Here is a 14,377-nt window from a genome sequence, read left to right on the forward strand (position 1 = left end):
AAGACATAGATAAGGCAAAGAAAGTTGTCATTTTTCTTTGAGATCACACAGTATGCATAGACAGAGCCAGAATTTGTCTGTTACTTAAAAGGTAAAATGTCATAACACCTTTAAGTCAAATATAGGAGGCTTCAAAGTTACCAATAAGGCCAAATCTATTCTCAGTGAGAACAACCTGGGAAATCAGAAAAGTGTTGCTGTATGATAAACCCTATTAAAGGCAAGACCATTCAGGAAAAATTGTCTGAAATTGCATTCAAACTTTGAAAACTACACAGCTTTTGGAAGCCTAAGCTGTTGTATATACCTACCTCCATGATATCTTTGGGAGTATTTTGAATTCTATAACATACCAGAATGTTAGGTGATATTTTTTGGTATTTTGAAAACGATGTAATTTTCTTATGTTATAAAAAATATACGTGTTTATATACCCATGTATTTTCATATCTGCTTTCTTTTGTGGGGGGTTGTATATGTGACTTTAGAGCACTATGAAAAGAGGAACCATCAGGGAACAAGAGTTGGCTTGTTTTTACTATAAAAATCACATGTGCTTTTCCAGTTATCTTTGCTGTATTATACACCATTCCGAATTAAGTGACATGAAACAATAATCATTTTAATCAGCCCACTGATTCTCTGGGTCAGAAATTTAGAAAGAATCAGTGCTTTGTTCCTTTTTTTTTTTTTTTTTTTTTAAGTAGGCTCTGCGCCCAGCATGGAGCCCAATGTGGGGCTTGAACTCACGACTGAGATTGAGACCTGAGCTGAGGTCAAGAGTCAGTGCTTAACTGACTGAGCCACCCAGGCGCCCCAGTATTTTGTTCCATTTTATGCCTGAATAATGTTCCATCATATGCATATACCACTTTTTATTTATTGACTTACCAGTTTATGATATTTGGCTTGTTTACATCTTTTGGCTCTTATGAAAAGTGTTGCTATGAACACTTACATAGAGGTTTGGGTAGACATGTGATTTATTTCTTATATCTAGAGTGGAATTGCTGGGTCATATGGTAATTCTGTGTTTAACTGTTTGAGGAACTGCCAGACTGTTTTCCAGAGCTGCACCATTTTACATTACCACTAAGGATTTATGAGGGTTCCAACTTTTCCACATCCTTCCTCACCAACACTTATGATTGATTGATTGATTGGTTGATTGATTTTAACCATCTTAGTGAGTGTAAAGTGTTCTCATTGTGGTTTTGATTTGCATTTTCCTTATGACTAAATGATGGTGAGCATTCTTTTCATATGCTTGTTGGCTGTTGTATATCTTTGGGAAAATGTGGAAAAATACCTACTCCTGTCCTACATTGTTTAGTTGGTTGTTTGTCTTTTTGTTCTTGAGTTTAAAGAGCTCTTTATATATTGTGCATACTAGACCCTTACCAGGTATATGATTTTGCATACATTTTCTCCCATTTTGTGTGTTGTCTTTTTACTATCTATGTAATGTTCTTCATGCACAAAAGTTTTAATTTTGATGAAATCCAATATATTTTTTTCCTTTGTGGCTAGTGCTTTGGTGTCATAACTAAGAAACCATTGCTCAACCCAAGATCATGAAGATATAATCCTATAATCTATACTAACAGTTCTGTACGTTTGACTTTTATGTTTAGATCTATGGTCTCTTTTAAGTTAATTTTTGTATATTTTAGAAAATAGGGGTTCAGCTAGATCCTTTTGCATGTGGATACCCACTTGTTGCATTACCATTTGTTGAAAAGACCATTCTTTCCCATATTTGATTACCTTGACATTCTTGTAGAAAGTCAGTTGACCATTAACATAAGGGTTTATTTCTGAAGTCTTTGTTCTATTGTCTTTTTTTTTTTTTTTTAATTTTATTTATTTATTTGACAGAGCAAGCCAGAGTGTACAAGTTGCGGGGGGGGATGGCAGAGGGAGAGGAAGAAGCAGGTTTCCCCATGCGGGATTTGATTCCAGGACCGTGGGATCATGACCTAAGCTGAAGGCTGGTGCTTAACTGACTGAGCCACCCAGGTGCCCCTCTATTGTCTTATTATATGTCATCATTTATGCCAGTACCATACTGTCTTGATTACTATAGCTTTGTGATAAATTTTGAAATTGTTCTTTTTCAATATTGTTTTGGCTGTTCTGTTTCCCGTGCATTTTCTTAATGAGTTTAAGTATCAGCTTGTTCATTTCTGTAAAAATGCTAGCTGTGATTTAGATAGGGTTAGGTATAATCTATATATAAATTTGGGGAGTATTAGCTTCTTAACAAAAATAAATCTGATCCATGAAAATAGGATGTCTTTCAAAATATTTAGGTCTTTAATTCCTTTCAAAAACATTTTGTAGTTTACTGATTCCAGTATTACACTTAATTTGTTCAATTCCTTAGTATTTTCTTGGTTTTGATGCTGTTATAAATGTAATTCTTTTCTTAATTTCATTTTCATATCATTCATTGCTAATGTTAGAAATACAATTAATTTTTGTATCTTGCAACTTTGCCAGACTTGATTATTAGCTCAAATAGTTTTGTTGTGGATTTTTAATATCTTCTGTATATAAGATTATGTCATCTGCACATCTAGATAGTTTTACTTTCTCCTTTGCAATCTGGAGACCCTTTATTTCTTTTTCTTGCATAATTGCATTCATTAGAACTTCTGGTACACTGTTGTATAGAAATGATGAGAGGAGATGTCATGTTTCTGATCCTAGGGGGAAGCTTTTCAATATTTTAAGATTTAATATGATATTAGATACGTCATAGATGTTCTTTATCAGGTTGAGAAAAGTCTCTTCCTAGTATGTTGAGTATTTTTATCATGAAGGGTATTAGATTTTGTCAGATGTTTTTTCTGCATCTATTGAGATAACCTTGTGGTTTTTTCTTTTATTAACATGATGTATTAATTTAATTAATTTTCATATGTTGAAACAGTTGCAATCCTGTAATCAATCCCATTTTATCATGGTTCATAAACCTTTTTATATGTTGCTAGATTTGGTTTGCTAATTTACTGTTGAGGATTTTTGTGTCTATATTTTTAAGGGATACTGATGTGGTGTTTTCTTGAGATGTCTATGACCTCATAGAATTAGTTGCGAATTATTTCCTCTTTTTTTTGGTAAGTGTTCATGAAGTATTAATGTTAATTCTTTAAACATTTATTAGAATCTAGCAGTAAAACCATCTGGGTTTGGGCTTTTCTTTGTTGGAAGTTTTGTTTTTGTTTGTTTACTTGGTTTCTTCTATAAGTTCAGATTTGTATTTCTTCTTGAATCAATTTCAATAGCTTGTGTCTCTCTAGGAAATTGTTCATTTTATTTAGCTTATCTAGCTTATTGGCATTCAATTGTTCATAGTATTCATTTGTAATCTTATTTATGTATAGGTAGTAGTAATATCCCCTCTTTCCTTATTTTACTAATTTTGCATGTTCTTTTTTTTCTTGGTCAGCATAGCTATAGGTTTATCAATTTTGTTGATCTTTTAAAAATCACTTTATGGTTTTATTGAATTTCCCTATTGTTTTTCTATTTTATTCTTTCCTTTAATTTCCATTGGGTTTAGTTTGCTCTTTTCTGGTATTAAGGTGGAAGTTTAGGTTATTGATTTGAGATCTTCCTCTTCTTTTTAACATAGACATTTTCAGCTATTATATTCCATCTTTACTCCCTGCTTTAGCTTCATTCCATAAATTGGTATGTTACATTTAATTTTCTTTCATCTCAAACTATTTTCCCGTTTCTCTAGTGATTCCTTCTTTGACCTATTATTTGGTTGTATGTTGTTTAATTTCCACATACATGTAAATTTTGCCAATTCCTTTTCCTGTTACTGGTTTCTAATTTCATTCCATTATGTAGAACATACTTTGTATGATTTTTGATCATTAATTTTGTTGACACTTGTTTTTATGGCCTCACTTAACGTGTGTATGTGTGGATGTATATGTGTGTGTATGGATGTAGAAAAGGTCCTTCAATATTAAAAAATAATTTTTCTACTTAGGTATTTAGTGAGGTTTGCTAATTTCATACTTATATCTACTATCTTTTCTGATTTTCCTTTTTTTCTGATTTTTAAGACTTTTGCTGCCCTATAAATAAAATTTATGTACAACACACACCTAAGTACAGATAGATATTTTTCCCTTATCCTTTTTGAATGCTAAAGTCTCTACTATTTTATTAAAGAACAATAAACTCTTTGTTAATTTTTTATTTCTCTTTAGCTTTCACCCATCCTCCCTTTTCCACTTTGTATTAGTTTTGTATTGCTTTCATGACACATGGCTTCAGAACCTAGCTGGTGAAAACAACGAATATCAAGTCTCCGAGCTGTGCCTAATGCTTAGCACATCGCAAACTGTGTTCTCCCTGATGTCCATTGGTTGAAGTTTTCTGGGTGAAGTCTGAAACTGTCCCTAGTACAAAGAGGACAAAGAAACATGAAAGAAAGAAGCAGAGTACTCCAGATTGATACTGTGGCTGGTCACCAATATGAAACAAGTTCTATGATTGTTTGGATTTGCATGTCTGCTCTTTGAGGCCTTCCTTGGATCACTTTCCAAATGAACTGTTTGATCTCATCTCAAGTCCTGCTTTTGTTGGAAATCAAAATTTGATAAAGCGCTTAACAAAATGGAATACCATAACATCCAATTAACATATTAAAATATGCTCAGCATTATTAGTTATCAAAATGATATCAGTAAGTAAGCAACACACATAAGATACTCTCCTGAAGTGCCAGTTTCTGGTGAATAGGGGACATTACACTGCAGGGTACTCCAGTACCTCCTCTTTGTAAAGTCACTACTCTGAAGAGCAGAAGACTTAGCATACTTTCTTAACACTCAGAAACAGACACAGAGAGGCAGACAAATTGAGATCCCAAATGAAAGAACAGGACAAGGCATGGCCAGAGATATAAGCAAAACAGATATAAGTAACATGCCTAATAGAGAATTTAAAGCAATGATCACAAAGAGGCTCACTGGACTTGAGAAAAGAGTGGAAAACATGAGTGAGACTCTTAACATAGAGATAAGAAACAACATAGAAGAGATAAAGGGCTTAAAAAATGAGTTCAGAAACACACTTGATGGAATGCATAGCAGGATGGAAAAGAAGAGGAAGAAATTAGCGACCTAGAAGACAAAGTAATGGAAAGTAATCAAACTGAACAAAAGAGAGGAAAAAAAGAATTACATAAAACAAGAATAGACTTAGGAAACTCAGTGACTCATCAAATATAATAACGCTCATATTATAGTAATCCCAGAAAAAGAAGAGAGAGAAAAGAGGCAGAAAATTGATTTGAAGAAATGATAGCTGAAAACTTCCCTAATTTGGGGAAGGAAACAGACATCCAGATCCAGGAGGCACAGAGAATTCCATCAAAATCAACAAAAGCAGACCCAAACCAAGACATACTGTAATTAAATTTGCCAAGTATAGGGGTGCCTGATTAGCTCAGTCGTTAAGCATCAGCTTTCGGCTTGGATTGTGATCCCAGGGTCCTGGGATCAAGCCCCGCATCAGGCTCCCTGCTCAGCAGAGAGCCTGCTTCTCCCTCTCCCACTCCCCCTGCTTGTGTTCCCTCTCTCGCTGTGTCTCTCTCTGTCAAATAAATAAAATCTTTTAAAAATAAATAAATAAATTTGCCAAGTATAAAATCTTAAAAGCAGCAAGACAAAAGAATTCAGTAACTTACAAGGGAAAACCCGTAAGGCTAGCAGGAGATTTTTCAGCAGAATCTTTGCAAGTCAGAAGGGAGTGGCATTATATATTCATTCAAAGTGTTGAATTAAAAAAATCTGCATCCAAGAATACTCTATCCAGCAAGGCTATCATTCAGAATAGAAGGAGAAATGAAGAGTTTCTCAGATAAACAAAAAATAAAGGAGTTCACGGGCACCTGGGTGGCTCATTCAGTTAAGTGTATGCCTTTGGCTCCGGTCATGATCCCAAGGTCCTGGGATTGAGTCCCTCGTCGGGCTCCCTGCTCAGTGGAGAGTCTATTTCTCCCTCTGTCCCTCCCCACCCCCGCCCCCATACATGCTTTCTCTCTCTCTCAAAGATAAATAAAATCTTTAAAAAAAAAAAAGTAAAGGAGTTCATGACCACTAAACCAGCCCTGCGAGAAATATTAAAGGGGACTCTTTGAATGGAAAGGGGATATATTATAAAGGTAGGAAACACAAAAGCAGGGAAAAATGAATATTTCTGTAAAAAAAAATAAGTCAAGATATTCACAAAAAAATTTTAAAATATAGTAACATCACCTACACGAGTGGTATAAGTGCATCCTACTCTTGATCTCAGCCCAGGTCTTGATCCTCAGGGTCATGAGTTCAAGACCCACCTTGGGCTCCATGCTGGGCATGGAGCCTACTTAAAAAAAAAAAAAAATTAGTAACATACCCCTAAAATCTAGGGAGGAGAGAAGAAAAAAGTGGGTTCAAAATTAAATGACCATCAACTTAATGTAGGCTGCTATATGCACAAGAGGTTGTCGAGAAGACCTAATGGTAACCGTATATTGGAAAGCCCTAATAAACCTACAAAGAATGAAGAAAAAGAAAACCAAGTATATCAATAAAGAAAATCAGCAAAATGTGAAAGACAAAAAAGGATCAGAGAAAATCTTCAGAAACAACCACAAAAAAGGTAATAAGATGGCAATAAATATCTATCACTAATTGCATCTAATGTAAATGAATTAAATAGTCCAATGAAAAGACATAAGGTGACAGGATGGGTTAAAAAAACAAGACCCATTTATATGCTGCCTACAAGAGACTCATTTTACACCAAAAGACACTTGCAGATTGAAAGTGAGGGAATGAAGAAACCTCTATCATGCAAATGGATGTCAAAAGAACGCCTGAATAGCAATATTCATATCAGACAAAACAAACTGTAAAACAAAGACTGTAACAAGACATAAAGAAGGACTTGATATAAATAAAGGGGGACAATCCAACAAGCAGATATAATTGTAAATATTTATGTAAATATACCCCATATAGGAGCGCCCAAATACATAAAAAGTTAACAGACCTAAGGAACTAATCAATAGTAATACAGTGGATACTAGGAGACTTTAATACCCCACTTACATCAATTGACAGGTCATCCAATCAGAACATCAACAGGGAAACAGTGGCTTTGAATGACACACTGGAGCAGATGGATTTAACAGATACATTCAGAACATTCTATCCTAAAACAGCAGAATACACGTTCTTTTCAAGTGTGCGCAGAATGTTCTTCAGAATAGATACATATTGGTGTCATAAAATCAGTCTCAACAAATTGAAGAAGATTGAAGTCATACCATGCATCTTCTCTGTCCACAATGCTGTGACACTGGAAATCAACCAGGAGAAAAAATCTAGAAAGATCACAAATACATGGAGGTTAAATAACATGCTACACAATGAATGGGTCAACCAGGAAATAAAAGAAGAAATAAAAGTACATTGGAACAAATGAAAATGGAAACATAATGGTCCAAAACCTGTAGTTGCAGCAAAAGCGGTTCTAAGCAGAAAGTTTATAGTAGCAGTATATGTTAAGAAGCAACAAAAAACTTGGAGTGCCTGGGTGGCTCAGTTGTTAAGCATCTGCCTTTGGCTCAGGTCATGATCCCAGGATCCTGGGATCGAGCCCCACATCAGGCTCTCTGCTCCATGGGAAGCCTGCTTCTCCCTCTCCCACTCCCCCTGCTTGTGTTCCCTCTCTTGCTGTGTCTCTCTCTCTGTCAAATAAGTAAATAAAATCTTTATTAAAAAAAAAAAAAAGACAAAAAGCTCAAACAACCTAACCTTACACTTAAGAGAGCTATAAAAAAGAACAACAAATGAAACCTAAAACCAGTAGAAGGAAGGAAATAATAAAGATTAGAGCAGAAATAAATGATAAACTAAAACAAAAACCAAAAGAACAGATTAATGAAACCAGGAGATGGTTCTTTGAAAAAAATCAATGATTGATAAACCTCTAGCCAGACTTACCAAGAAATAAAAGAGAAAGGACTCAAAATCATAAAGGAGAGAGGAGAAATAACAGTCAACACTGCAAATTTACAAACAATTATAAAAGAATATTATGAAAAAACTCTCTGCCAACAAATTGAACAACCTAGGAGAAATGGCTAAGTTCCTAGAAACATACAAACTACCCAAACTGAAATAGGAAGAAAAAGATTTGAACAGACCAGTTATCAGCAGTGAAAAAAAGAAGAAGAAGATAGCAGGAGGGGAAGAATGAAGGGGGGGGAATTGGAGGGGGAGACGAACCATGAGAGACTATGGACTCTGAAAAACAAACTGAGGGTTCTAGAGGGGAGGAGGGTGGGGGATGGGTTAGCCTGGTGATGGGTATTAAAGAGGGCACGTTCTACATGGAGCACTGGGTGTTATATGCAAACAATGAATCATGGAACAGTACATCAAAAACTAATGATGTAATGTATGGTGATTAACATAATAAAAAAAAGAAAAAGAAATGGACTTAGTAATCCAAAACCTCCCAACAAACAAAAGTCCAGGACCAGATGGCTTGACAGGCGAATTCTACCAAACATTTCAGGAAGAGTTAATACCTATTCTTCTCAAACTATTCCAAGAAATAGAAAAGGAAGGAAAACTTCCAAATTCATTCTATGAGGCCAGCATTATCCTGATACCAAAACCAGATAAAGACACCACTATAAAAGAGAACTACCGGCCAATATCCCTGATGAACATAGATGCAAAAATCCTCAATAAAATACTAGCAAACCGAATCCAACAATACATTAAAAAAAAACATTCACCATGATCTAGTGGGATTTATTCCTGGGTTGCAAGCGTGGTTCAATATATGCAAATCAATCAACATGATACATTACATCAATAAGAGAAAGGATAAAAACCATATTATCATTTCAATAGACACAGAAAAAGCATTTGAGAAATACAATATCTATTCATTATAAAAACCCTCAACAGAATTTTAGAGGGAACATACCTCAACATAATAAAGGCCATATATGAAAAACCCACAGCTAACATCATCCTCAGTGGGGAAGAACTGAGAGCTTTTCCCCTAAGATCAGGAACAGGGCAAGGATTTCCCCTCTCACCACTTTTATTCAGCATACTACTGGAAGTCCTAGCCACAGCAGTCAGACAACAAAAAGAAATAAAAGGCATCCAGATTGGTTAAGGAAGAAGTCAAACTTTCATTATTTGCAGATGACATGATACTATATCTAGAAAACCTGAAAACCTACACCAAGAAACTGCTAGAACTGATAAACAAATTCCATACATTTTCAGGATACAAAATCAGTGTACAGGGAAATCTGTTGTGATTCTATACACCAATAATGAAGCAGTAGAAAGAGAAATTAAAAAACAATCCCATTTACAATTGCACCCAAAATAATAATACACCTAGGAATAAACCTAACCAAAGAGGTAAAAGACCTTTACTCTGAAAACTATAAAACACTGATGAAAGAGATTGAAGATGACACAAAGAAATGGAAAGACATCCCATGCTCATGGATTAGAAGGACAGATATTGTTAAAATGTCTATAAACTACCCAAAGCAATCTACACCTTTAATGTAATCCATACCAAAATACCAACAGCATTTTTCACAGAACTAGAATAAACAGGTCTGAAATGTGTATGAAACCACAAAAGATCCTGACTAACCAAAGCAATCTTGAAAAAGAAAAGCAAAGCTGGAGGCATCTCAATTCCTGATTTCAAGTTATATTGCAAAGCGGTAGTAATCAAAACAGTATGGTACTAGCACTGAAATAGACACATAGATCAATGAAACAGAATAGAAAACCCAGAAATGAACCCATATCTATATGGTTAGCTAATCTTTGACAAAGTAGGAAAGAATGTGCAGTGGGGAAAAAGACAGTCTTTTCAACAAATGGTGTTGGGAAAACTGGACAGAAATTGGATCACTTTCTTACACCAGACACATAAATTAAAAATGGATTAAATAACTAACTGTGAGACCTGAAACCATAGTAACCTCTTTGACATGGGCCATAGCAACTTTTTTTCTAGATACGTCTCCTGAGGCAAGGGAAACAAGCAAAAATAAACTGTTGGGACTTAATAAAATAAAAGCATCCAAACAGCAAAGGACACAGTGGATAAAACTGAAAGACAACCTGTGGAATGGGTGATGATGTTTGCAAATGACATATCTGATAAAGGGTTAGTATCCAAAATATATAAGGAACTTAAAAAAACTGAATATGCAAAAATAAATAACCCAATTAAAAATGGGCAATAGACATGAACAGACATTTCTCCAAAGAAGAAATACAGATGACCAACAGACACATGAAAGGATGTTAATCATCACTTATTATCAGGGAAATGCAAACCAAAATTTCAATGAAATAACACCTCACAACTGTCAGAATGGCTAAAATCAACAACACAAGAAACAACAGGCATTGGTGAGGATGTGAAGAAAAAAGAACCCTCTTGCACTGTTGGTGGGAAGCAAACTGGTGCAGCCACTGTCGAAAAGCTTCCTTACAAAGTTAAAAATAAAACTACTGTATGATCCAGCAACCATTCTCCTGGGTATTTACCCAAAGAATCCAAAAACACTAATTAAAAGGGATACATGCACCCCTGTGTTTATAGCCGCTTTATTTACAATAGCCAAGATACAGAAGCAGCCCAAGTGCCCACTGATAGATAAATGGATAAAAAGGTGGTGTGTGTGTGTGTGCGCACATGCGTGTGCACAATGGAATATTATTTAGCCATAAAAAAGAATGAAATCTAGCCATTTGCAACAACATGGATGGAGCTAGAACTTATAATGCTAAGTGAAATAAGTCAGTCAGGTCATGATTGCAGGGACCTGGGATTGAGCTCCACATGGGGCTCCTTGCTCAGTGGGGAGCCTGCTTCTCCCTTGCCTGCTGCTCCTCCTGCTTGTGTGTATTCGCGCCCTCTCTCTCTGATAAATAAATAAGTAAATATTAAAAAACAAAACATGAACATCAAACATTTATTCTCTTGCAATTTCTGTGTGTTAGGAATTTGAATGGGACCTACCGGGATACCTCTGGCTCAGAGTTTCTCATTAGGCTGCAGTCAAGCTGGTAGCCTGGCATGCAGTCTCACGTGAAGGCAGAACTGGAGGAGAATCCCTTCTGATTTCAATAACATGGCTATTGACAGTATTCGGTTTCTTGTCATGGTTTGTCCACAGGGCACCTCAGAGCATTGGCAGTTACATAGGGCATTGCTTCTCCATGGGGGCTGCTTACCACATTGCACCAGAGCCAGTGGGTGAGAGAGAGGGCCGAAGACAAAAGTCATGATCTTTTTGTAACCAAATCTTAGCCACAGCGTACTATCACTTTTGCCATATTCTCTTTGTTAGCATAAAGTTACTGGATTTGGCTCATAACCAAAGCTGGGGGTGGAGGGCAATGATGGGAAGTAAATCCATAAAAGGTGATACTTTTTATTCCACATCTTTTTAATTTCTCTGATCTTTCCTCATGACACTCTTTTCTTTTAGCTGCTTTCCTACAGTAGTTTCCTGATTTTCCTTTTTACCCCTATTAGTCTCCTTTCCCAGATCTTTCTTTTTGTCTAAGCTCTTGAAAGTTTTTATACTATAGAGGTCTGTTCTAGACCTTCCTCTAGTATCATTTTATATATTCTCATTGGGTATTCTTGTCTATTCCCATGACTTTAAAACCCCATGTTTTAATGACTTATATTTTCATCCTGAATCTTAGTTCAAAGGCTAGGTATACTCAACTACATATTGAACATCTGCTTTGAAAAAAATGCTAATGAATCAACATTAGGTAGAGGCTAAACTGCTGTAAGAAAGAGACTCCAAAATATAATTGGTTAAATAGGCAATAAATTTATTTGTCTCTATTAAACAATCTGACTTTACTACCCCTGGAACAGCTGTGTTTAATGAGGTTATTCAGAGATCCAGATTCTTCACATTTTATTGTTCCACCATAGGGTATTTTACTTTTCTTTGTTGTAGAATGTGCTTCAAGCTGCAGGAAGGGGAAAGAAAGGATAGGGCAAACAATTTTCTTTTTTAAAGATTTTATTTATTTATTTGACAGAGAGAGACACAGCGAGAGAGGGAACACAAGCAGGGGGAGTAGGAGAGGGAGAAGCAGGCTTCCCGCCTAGCAGGGAGCCCGATGTGGGGCTCCATCCCAGGACCCTGGGATCATGACCTGAGCCGAAGGCAGACGCTTAATGACTGAGCCACCCAGGCGCCCCCAAACAATTTTCTTTTAAGAAGTGAGGCAGAATTTGCATACTTCACTTCTGTTGTTCTTTTAGGAAGAGCACAGTCACATAATCATACCTATTTGTAAAGTAGGTTAGAGAATATCAACCCTTCCTTAGCGTCGTAAACTCTGGAAAATGGGTCAGAGGGAGCAGATTTGTTTGGGACAACTAAACAAGATTTGGTTTTCCTCCCTTTGGGAAGAGTATATATCCCCCTGCTAGTGAATTCAGGCATGGACATGTGACTTGTTTTTATTCCCATGAAATGCAAGGAAAAGTGATAATGTTACACTTTTGAGCAGAAGCTTCTTTCCCCCAAACCCCCAGCAGAAGCTTTAAGAGCAGTAGATATTCTCCATGTTCTCTATTCCCTTTGCTATGATGATTTGTATGCAGAATTTTTTTTTAAGTCATTGCTGCCCATTTTGGGGTGAAAATGATAGGTTACAAAGCCACTGCTAACCTGTCATCAACATATAGTGTAGGCCAGAAATAAACTTTTGTTGCTGTAACTGAGGGATCAGCACAGTATTTCTTAAAGGGTCAGATACTAGATCTTTTAGACTTTTGTTCTTTATAGTCTCCATCAAAGCTACAGACAATTCCTAAATGAATGGATATGGCTGTATTATAATAAAACTTCATTTACAAAAACAAGCATTCAGTCTATGGGCCATAGTTTGCCAACCACTGTTGTGAATGGTTGAGATTTATGGTTATTTTTACTGCAGGATAACCTAGACTACCCTGACTAATACCTTTGGTTAAAGAGCACCAACACCCCCATCTGCTTACCCAAACCAGAAATCTAAGTATCATCCTTGACTCCTCATTTTCCAAACTAAATCCTGACTTCTTACTTTCAGAGCTCTTGATTTAACAGATAAAGATATATTTTTTTCAAGGTTTAACTAGACTATATTGTTATAAGGGGGCCCTTACTGAGCAGGGCCAATATATTTGGTCCCAGGATGTCACAGAGGAGAAATGGAGAGGTCATGATTGCAGAAGAGGTCACTGTAATTGAAAGACATGATCCAGGGAAGGCCGGCCAGGAGTGTAGCAGACATGATCAGGACAGGCCAGGGGTGGTCAGATCACAGGGTAAGGGACAGCACAGCCCCTTTCACTCCCGCTTCTTGTAGGTCTCCAGATGTGACAGGACCCAGCCTGATGACAAGAAGAAAGGAAGCAGGAGGTGAGCCCAGTGGTGACATCCATGGCCCCCAGCTGCTCCCGTGGTGGTTTGGAATCCATCTGGGCCCACAGCACCAGGAGCTGCCGGTTTAGGCCTGTCAGGCCTCTCAGCAGCAGGGGCGTCAGCACAGACATGACTTCAGACAGTGGCCAGTAGGAGCCCAAGTCAGGAAGTCAGAATGGCAACAGATGAAGATATTAAGACCCAAAGAGAAATACTTATTCTTAGCAATGTATTCAAGTTAGTAATAGAAAACCAGAACTTGGGTAGATTTGGTGTTAAATTTGTAATATAGTTGACCCTTAAAATGTGGGTTTGTACACCTGTCCACTTACATGCAGAATTTTTAAAATAAATACAATATAGTACTGTAAGTATATCTTCACTTCCTTATGATTTTTGTAACATTTTCTTATCTCTAAATGTAATATAAATATGTGTTAATCGACTTTTCATGTTTTAAGTAAAGCTTCTGGTCAGTAGTGGGCTGTTAGTATTTAAGATTTGGGGGAGTCAAAAGTTATATGCAGATTTTTAAATGTGCACAGGATTGGAATGTCTAATGCCTGCATTGTTCAGGGGTCAACTGTAGTTTTTTGTAACCTAGGGTTTTATTGTTCCTTGGCTTGGTAGATGGTACCATTGTCTTTTCAGTCATTTAAACAAACCTGATGGTCATTCTGGGTGGGTTTTTTTGTTTGTTTGTTTTTGTCCTTCACGTTTAGAATATTACCAAGTCCTGATTGATTTAGCCTTCTTTTTTAAAAAAAAAAATTTTTTTTTTAAAGATTTTATTTATTTATTTGACAGAGAGTGTGAGAGAGTACAAGCAGGGGGAGCAGTAGAGGGAGAAGGAGA

At 36.4% G+C, this 14,377-nt stretch overlaps 1 protein-coding gene and 1 pseudogene across 2 annotated transcripts in view; one reads left to right on the plus strand and one right to left on the minus strand.

The window, feature by feature from the left end:
- RSF1 (remodeling and spacing factor 1) overlaps positions 1-14,377 on the plus strand; it is a 169,347-nt gene that overhangs the window by 48,227 nt on the left and 106,743 nt on the right. The gene's annotated exons all lie outside the window — the stretch shown is intronic.
- Positions 13,448-13,653, minus strand: LOC123857553 (cytochrome c oxidase subunit 8A, mitochondrial-like; annotated as a pseudogene).

This window comes from Mirounga angustirostris, unplaced genomic scaffold, assembly GCF_029215605.1.
Source record: "Mirounga angustirostris isolate CCGP_5_RB_7025 unplaced genomic scaffold, mMirAng1.0.hap1 SCAF_13, whole genome shotgun sequence".
In the NCBI taxonomy this organism is placed as follows: Eukaryota; Metazoa; Chordata; class Mammalia; order Carnivora; family Phocidae; genus Mirounga; species Mirounga angustirostris.